The sequence below is a fragment of the Pseudophryne corroboree genome, chromosome 3, assembly GCF_028390025.1.
Source record: "Pseudophryne corroboree isolate aPseCor3 chromosome 3, aPseCor3.hap2, whole genome shotgun sequence".
In the NCBI taxonomy this organism is placed as follows: domain Eukaryota; kingdom Metazoa; phylum Chordata; class Amphibia; order Anura; family Myobatrachidae; genus Pseudophryne; species Pseudophryne corroboree.
This window is the reverse complement of record NC_086446.1, coordinates 546,486,569-546,494,679: the sequence shown is the minus strand read 5'-3', so window position 1 is coordinate 546,494,679 and position 8,111 is coordinate 546,486,569.

The following is an 8,111-nucleotide window of genomic DNA, read 5'->3' as shown; positions in this document are numbered from 1 at the left end:
AGAGAGGTGGCTGTCTCTGTGCTGATGGATGGACTCGATAAGACAGTGAGGGACAGAGTACAAACCTCTTTGCCTGGTTGGAGAGGGGTCACAGTAGCTTGCCTTAGAGAGTGCGCAATTGAACACCATAGGAATATTGCTAGGCGTAGGAAAGTACAAGAGGAGAGGCTGAGGATTGAAAGTATGCAGGCTCTTACACCAAAGTCTCATCAGCCCAATCCCCAAAACCCTAGTAGTAACAAAAGACAGAGAATATGTTAAATTTGTAAAAATAAAGGACATTTTGCTAGAAATTGTACGAGTAGTACAGCACATAGCCAATATAGACCCCTAGACAGAGTAAACAAGCCACGTTATTAAACACATAGACGGGATCAAGGGACATATATTAAGGAATCACGAGCCACATATATAAAACACAGATTCGGTTAATGGGAAGAACAGAATAAATGCAACTTTACCCTTTTGACAGAACTTACTGGGGTTAGGAGGAGGCCTCTAAACTTCTGCTTCTCTCTCTAGCAGAAGTGACCTCTAAGTAACTTAACAGGAGTTTTGTTAGAGATGGTATATATATAGAGTGCTCCCACCCAGAAAGCACAAAATATGTTAAATACCCACGGAGACTAATATTGCATTCCACTGTTTTAGATGCATGTCCATCACAGGTAGAGGAAATTATCTCAAGGATACCGGGTTCCCTATGAACTTAGAATGGACAAGACACTGGATTGATGGCTGGGATAGTCCCAGTAGAGATATAACACACATAAAAAAAATTTTTTAGGGGAACAGACCGATTAGGGAATCATTCCCCGTAGTGCCCAATCCAGATGTCAAACTTTGTAAAATCTTCTTTGCCTTTACAAACTTACCTGTTACTAAACTCTGTGATTTGTCTTCAAAGTTTCCTCTTCATCCTTTTACGTTCACTGACAGGATTATAGTTCAAACGCCACATGCCTACTCGGTCTGCCAGAACTCTGCCTAAATCCAGTATATCTCACTAGCATAAGGACACCAGTATCAGTGTGCCTGGTCATGCACAAAGGGTGGAGAATGGGAATACTGGTGAAGATAGACTGTGCATAGATACCGATATACATGATGATGTGACAGCCTGATGGTGAACGCAAATCTGACAAATTTTCTTTTTATTATTTCCCCTCTCTTTTCACTTTCCAAAGATGGTTTACTTCATACAACAGTTAAACACATTGAAATACAAGATTTATGTTCTCTACTGAAAGGTCGCTGACTCGGAAAGAACATCGTATCACTGGAGTGTCTGTTCCGGGAAGGTTGAGAGGCAGGACTGTTGTCACGGCAACTGAGCGCGGAGAACAACAAGACCAAGAGGCGGTTGTCGTACCAGTTTTTCTTTTTTATTAGTTTCTCCATCTCCCACTACCGTCCTTCTCTCCTTCCCTTTTCCTCTCCCTTCTTGTTTCCTTTCTCTCCCCTTAACAAGATGGACTTACCCCAAGAGACTGCATTCCGGGTTTTCCTGTTAACCCTGATGTTGACCAGAACAGTCTGTTTCAGTGAGGGTCCCAGAGAGGTCGAGAAAGGATCTGGAATGGGTTCTGATGGCGAGGACGGATTTGTAGAATTCCAAGACCAACACATCACTCGAGCAAAGGCGAGTATCAGAAAATGATCTGGTAGTCAGGGAGCTCGGAGGCACTGTGTAGGGTTATTTGCTGAAGAAAATTGCATTTGTAGGAATTGTGAGAACATAGTTGAGGATGGGTGCATCCAGAGATGTCAGTCCAGCCTTAATATCACCATGGACCGTCATCCATTGAGTGATTACCACTCACTAGTGGGTAAGGTCTTAAACCAGACAGAATGCTGGGTGTGCTCACAAGTACTTCAAGGTCAGAGCAAGTCAGGATTAGTACCATACCCTTAAGCTATAGATGAGGTACTAAAATTACGGGGTGGGAGTCAGGTGGACAAGAAATTCAATATTTCTAGGCCCCCTAGTTTAAAGCTCCACCAGTATCATGTAGATAGATCCTTAGTGTGTTTCAACATTTCCAATTCCCGAAAACCAGGAAATTGGAAAGTGACCTGGAATAACCAGACCATGACCTTTTCACACAGAGCTGATAAGATGCCCATAGACTTGCAACTTGTATGCCAAATAGCCAACAGTGGAAGGTATTTCCGGTATAGGTATACTCGAGGAAGCAAGACCATGTGGGTTGGAAAAGTATCACCAGGGTACTGTGCTCATATCATCCAGCAAGATACTTGTACAGAGCAGATGCGAGAACTAGGGATTGGGTTTTTCACTTGGAAAGTTTGCAATATGATAATGTCATATTCTGTCCCATATGTTCTCCCCGATGATGCTTATTTCATATGTGGGAGGAAAGCGTACAAGTGGCTTGCCCCGAGCTCAGAAGGATTGTGTTATGTTGGAAGAGTGTTGCCAGAAGTCATGACCATAACCCATGATAAGATGAAAGATGTTCACCGCAGTGCTCAGACTCCTTATACTCATACTCACTATGAACACATCGTCAAGAGACACCTCATAGAAAGGACAGAGCACGTAGCCTCTGATTTGATCCACGAATCCACCGGGATTCAGTTCCTTATCACATTAGACGTCACCCGTACGGCCAGAGGAACTATAAATTATAGGTATATCCATGCGCTGGCGAACTTGATAGATAATATCACTGAGATGTATGACGACACCTTCAGGTATACAGGAAGGGAGTTACAAGCTTACAAGAAGGAATTGATCCAGCACAGGATGGTCCTTAATTATGTCACAGCCGTGACGGGTGGGTACTGTGTCACTTTGGCAACTCAATATGGTGTGAAGTGCTGCACGTATATTACAAACAGCACTGATGACCCAACAGAGATCATCGATCAAAAGCTGGACGATATCTTGCAGTTGAAGTGGGAGTTCCGAAGGAGACACAACCTTACCCTGACTGCTGTGAGTAATGAACTGACCGTCTAGGTCTCATGGTTAAACCCACAAAATTGTTTCTCAGGATTAGGAGAGTGGGCTCAAAATGTTATTATGAGTGTAGAGAAGTTTCTCCTTTGTATCCTGGGAGTCGTCATAATTATTGGTTTGATATTTAGGTGTGTTCGAATTCTAATGCGGCGCAAGCACGGCACAAAATTGATGAGTCTAAGGAGCGGGGGCATTGTTACCGCAGCAGATTTCATTTATGACCCATCCATAGAGACAGTGTTGTGATAAGGATTGCAAATCAATTCCATGGCCTGTTTCTTTCACCCGTTTTTCCTTTGTCTCCCACTTTGCCCAGATACACCGATCCAGAAAAGACATTGGCCCTCATTCCGAGTTGTTCGCTCGCAAGCTGCTTTTAGCAGCTTTACACACGCTAAGCTGCCGCCTACTGGGAGTGAATCTTAGCATAGTAAAATTGCGAACGAAAGATTCTCAAAATTGCGATTACACACCTCTTAGCAGTTTCTGAGTAACTTCAACCTTACTCGGCATCTGCGATCAGTTCAGTGCTTGTCGTTCCTGGTTTGACGTCATAAACACACCCAGCGTTCGCCCAGACACTCCTCCATTTCTCCAGCCACTCCCGCGTTTTTCCCAGAAACTGTAGCGTTTTTTCCCACACGCACATAAAACGGCCTGTTTCCGCCCAGAAACACCCACTTCCTGTCAATCACACTCTGATCGCCTGAACGAAGAAAAAGCCGTGAGTAAAATACCTAACTGCATAGCAAATTTACTTGGCGCAGTCGCAGTGCGAACATTGCGCATGCGCACTAAGCGGAAAATCGCTGCGATGCGAAAAAAAATTACGAGCGAACAACTCGGAATGACCCCCATTGACCCTACCCAAGAACGATTATGAAAATGTTATGTGAATGTATTTTAGATATGTGTCTTATCTTCATCTCTACAACCTTCAGTTAGTGACACATAGTCGACAGGTGATATCCACATATATTAGCACTCACATATGTTCCCCCTCCATGCATCATCAACTAAATGTGCACCCCATTTGTTGGAACAAGAAGCCAAAAAGAGCTCGGTAGTGTTTGTTGGCCCACTTACAGACCCTTAATACGGGATAAGAAGGATTTAATGTATACTTCGCAATACCTCGAAGCTTATCTAGAACATATACGGCACAATGATACATGCCCCTCAGACATGGATTCATACATACATGCTTTTACTATCCCACTAGGTCATACATTTCCCACCTACACCTCTCCTCCTACCATCCAATCATTTGTAGATATTGTATTATATATTTTTCTGTTTAGTGTTTAAGATAGTGGCAGTTATTGTTGACTGCCAAAGGGTGGACTGTCAAAGTCAAAAAATATTCCAGTACACACATCACGTACTAACCACACACACATGCCCGCTGCGCGTGCACTTGTTCCGCCGTGCGTGCACATATCCGCAATTTGCGTATGGTCGCTCCCGCGGTCCTGCGCGTGGTATGGGTATTTACGGCGGAGTTTGTGAACGCATGGAGGGTTATCAAAACATTACATATTTAATCCAAATAGTGCACATTGTACACATAGCCCCCCTGCACCACATCAGAAAGAAATAGCTGTTTAAAATGGTTACCGAACATAGGGATTCACCTTTACAGGATAGGAGGGGACAGAACAAGGTTACAAGGTGGTGTTTGGTATCCAGCTGTAAGGTATTTTAAGGGAAACATTCTGGTGTTGGTTTGAGGAAGATCGCATGTTCCTGAGGATAGTTAGGTGCAGAAGCAGAATATAGGTTTAAACTGTATTTACTGTATATTATGTATGCGGCGGGAATCCAGAGGAGACCACCCACAAGAGCAGTTAAGAAAGACATCGCCCACCTATTCAAATCAACCTATGACCTCTCTTGTACTGTAAAAGTGCATTCCTGTGTCCAATGGACAAAGGGATTACAGTATCCATTGTATTGCTTTTGGAAGTAGTGTATAAAAAGCCTGTTGCTGCCTGGCCGGTCAGAAGACTCTTAACGCTATCTACCTGATTAGCGGAGGACTGGACCAGGTTGCACAAGCGAATATTCTCACGTATGTACATTGACTGTAGCCATTTACTCTGTTGTATTGTAGTGTATAAATTGTATTGTTATCCCCTTCCAGATATATACGCTGAGATGGCGGAGCCCAGTGTTTAAACTACAAATCGCTGTTGTGTCCTCTTTTCCCTGCTAGGGTTTAAAGCATATTACATTACCTAACTGTATAAGGCTTAAAAGTGTATTGATAAGGTGTGTACGCGCTGCGGGTACTTTGCACCGTCAGCGCTGCATAAGGTTTAAAGTGTAACATCATTTCAGTGCTTTGCTGCATAAGGTTTAAAGTGTAATAATATCATTGCATTGCATTACTAATAAGGTTTAAAGTATAACTCTGGGTGCGTACGCGCTGTGTGTACTTTGTACCCCCAGCGCGGCGTTTGTACGCTAAGTCCGTACAAGGTACGGGACTCTGTGCGCAAATAGCGTACAGAGTACGTAGCGTGTGCACTAAGTCTAGCGGCCATAGCGGCTCCATGGTAAAAGTGTGTTATAAGGTATAGCTTTATGGTTTAAGATAATATCGGCATTATCACATTGTATTTATTATTGTATTTTTCATAGCTGTATTTAAATCAACATACTAACAAATAGTGTTCTATTAAAATGAATTGTATGTATTTTTAAGATACAATTATTAGCCATATCAGCTGTATAATAGTGTATTATGCATCAGGGTTTTTTCCTTTTTTTTTTCTTTTTCTATTTTTCCTTTCTTCACATTGCTTTTATTATCACATTGGTCTGTGTGTTGTCATCATACCATTAATGGTTAAATTCACATGTATTTCTTTGGATTATCTGGTCCACATACTAGTATTTGTTATCTACAGCTGCTGAGGAGGTGGAGATGCATTTTGATTGCATTCCCTACCGCACCTGAACAACTGCAGTAAATCACGTGGTTTTTTACCCTATTTAAGGGCTGCTTGTATTCACTTGTGTATCCTGACGACGAGGTATTAAATGACTTCGAAACGTTGAAATCAACCTGTGTCATTGTCTTCCATCCGAGTGCCGCCTGCATTGAAAAGCTATCATATGGTTAACCACGCCAGGTTACCCAAGGAGGGCACCGGGATTTTTCAACATTTAATTGGGAGTGCTGCCTGAACACAGTTTTATATATATATATATATATATATATATAAAATGTATATATTGTGACAAGGATCAAAAACACCGGAACTCAGATGAACTCTTTCAGTGTTTGTTTTGAACAGCAGGTCACCACATAGCAAGTTAAATCCATATGCAGTCAGTATTAATGGCAGTAGCATACAGGCACTCTCAGCATAGCAGTCTCTTGATTGGCTCCAGTGGTCCCTAGTCTAACCCACACAACCCGGCCTATCACTTGGGTAGCTATTCCACCGTCAAGAGAAGGTGACTCTGCCCTGGAAACCATTATATCAGGAAATCCCAGGTGCTGCTGATCACACACCTGGGATTCTGCTGCTTTTTCAAAAACCTGATCTGCATCCTCCACATTACTTCCACATGGAAAAATGCTGTCTCTGCCACACTCCTCCCCCCTTAGCTTCAACCACCCTGGTGAAGCTACACTATTTTCAGGTGAGCTATCTGCCTCGCCCACCCCTACCTGTGTCATCCGCCCAGGTACACAGCCTTCCACTACCTTCCAGAGGTCACCCACCTCGGCTTCTTCCTCCTCCCCTAGCTTCACCATAGGGTTGCTTGGAGGAACAGGACCTACAAACCTCCTGGAGAGGGCATCGGCATTGATGCCTCACCTCAAACTTAAATGGCTGCAAAGCCAAAAACCAACAGGTCACATGAGCATTCACCTCTTTGTTTGTATGCATGCACTGTAAGGGTGCATGGTCTGTATCGTCCCAGTAAATAATACCTTAATGACTCAACTGCCCATTTAATGGCCAAGCACTCCTGCTCCACAATTGAGTACCTGCGCTCCCTGGGCAATAATTTATGGCTAAGATAGAGGATGGTGTTCTCCTCTCCATCTACCTCTTGGGATAGGACTGCTCCTAATCCTGTCCCAGAGGCATCCGTTTGTAACACAAATTGCTTTTTAAAGTCAGGAGCTTGCAAGGCAGGCTCAGTACACAAAGCTCGTCTTAAATCCTGCCAAGCAGTTTCCACTGGTCCAGACCACAGTATCTGGTCTGGGAATTGTTTTCTAAGACATTCGGTTAGTGGAGCCGCTCTAGCAGCAAAATCTCGAATGAGCCTGCCATAGTATCTGACCAAACCGAGTAATGTCCTAAGTTGTGATTTACATTTAGGTCTGGACCAGATGAGGACTGCTTCTACCTTATTAGGCTGAGGTTTAACCTGTACTCTGCCCACAATGTACCCCAAATACTTGGCCTCAATCATACCAATGGCACATTTCTCAGGGGTTGGCGGTAAATCCGTGTACCTGTAGAGACTGTAAAACGGCTTCTACCATTTGTAGGTGTGACTCCCAGTATGAGCTGAAAATAACAATGTTATCTAAATATGCAGCCGCATATTCCCTGTGGGGCCGCAGCAACTTATTCATAGCTCTCTAGAATGGTTGCTGGGGCACCATGTAAACCAAATGGAAGCATTTTATATTGGAATAAGCCTTCTGGGGTAGAGAAGGCTGTTTTTGCCTTAGCAGCTTCTGTTAACGGAATCTGACAATAACCTTTTGTCAAATCAAGTGTAGTGAGATATTGACTATTGGCTAAATTTTCTACCAACTCATCAACCCGGGGCATAGGGTAGGAATCAAACCGGGACACTTGATTTAATTTACAGAAGTCATTGCAGAACTGTAAGGCACCTGAAGAAACGGTACTAGGACAATTCGATTATTCCACTCACTGGTGGATTCCTCGTTAACCCCTAGGCATAACATATCTTCCACCTCCTGCTTTACCGCTGCCCACTTTGCTTTAGGTATGCGATATGGCCTCTGTTTAATGACCACTCCGGGTGGAATCACAACATCATGTTGGATGATCTGTGTCTTTCCCAGAATGGCAGAAAACACATCTTGGTAGCATTTTGCCAAGTTCACCACTTCCCGTTTCTG